The 465-nt window shown below is 44.9% G+C and overlaps 1 non-coding gene across 1 annotated transcript; it reads left to right on the forward strand.

The window, feature by feature from the left end:
- Positions 1-393: 393 nt before the first annotated feature.
- Positions 394-465, forward strand: TRNAG-UCC (transfer RNA glycine (anticodon UCC)). Its single transcript has one exon. It is a non-coding gene; the product is annotated as a tRNA-Gly (tRNA).

A 465-nucleotide genomic window follows, 5' to 3' on the forward strand; every position in this document is an offset into this window, starting at 1 on the left:
TTACCGGGTATGCTGATTCGTTCTTCGTGCTCCGAGTCCTCTTCCTCCACAGCATAGTGATGAAGCAACCGTTCAACAACCTATCTTGCAATGGATGTGTCGCAGGCCAATGTTCAACGATATTAGGTTCTCAGCTGTTGGGTTGGGTGGCTCATGTGGCTCTTTTAAACCTTTGAGGTTAGTCTAGCTTGTCCAAGTTTGGTCTTCTTCGGTTTCTTCACCCGATGGATGGAGAAAAGTCGAGATCACAGAAGGATCTAGACTTAGCAACCACAGAGGATTTTGATATAACTTTATCATATTTTATCTTGGCCTTCTGTTGTCCCCTTTTTGCCAAAGTTCGGACGGTCCACTTAAGATAAGAAGGATGACGTTTTCATTCCGTACATCATAGCGTTTGTAGTCCAATGGTTAGGATAATTGCCTTCCAAGCAATAGACCCGGGTTTGACTCTCGGCAGACGCA

The sequence above is a fragment of the Triticum aestivum genome, chromosome 7B (genome assembly GCF_018294505.1).
Source record: "Triticum aestivum cultivar Chinese Spring chromosome 7B, IWGSC CS RefSeq v2.1, whole genome shotgun sequence".
Classification (NCBI taxonomy): Eukaryota; Viridiplantae; Streptophyta; class Magnoliopsida; order Poales; family Poaceae; genus Triticum; species Triticum aestivum.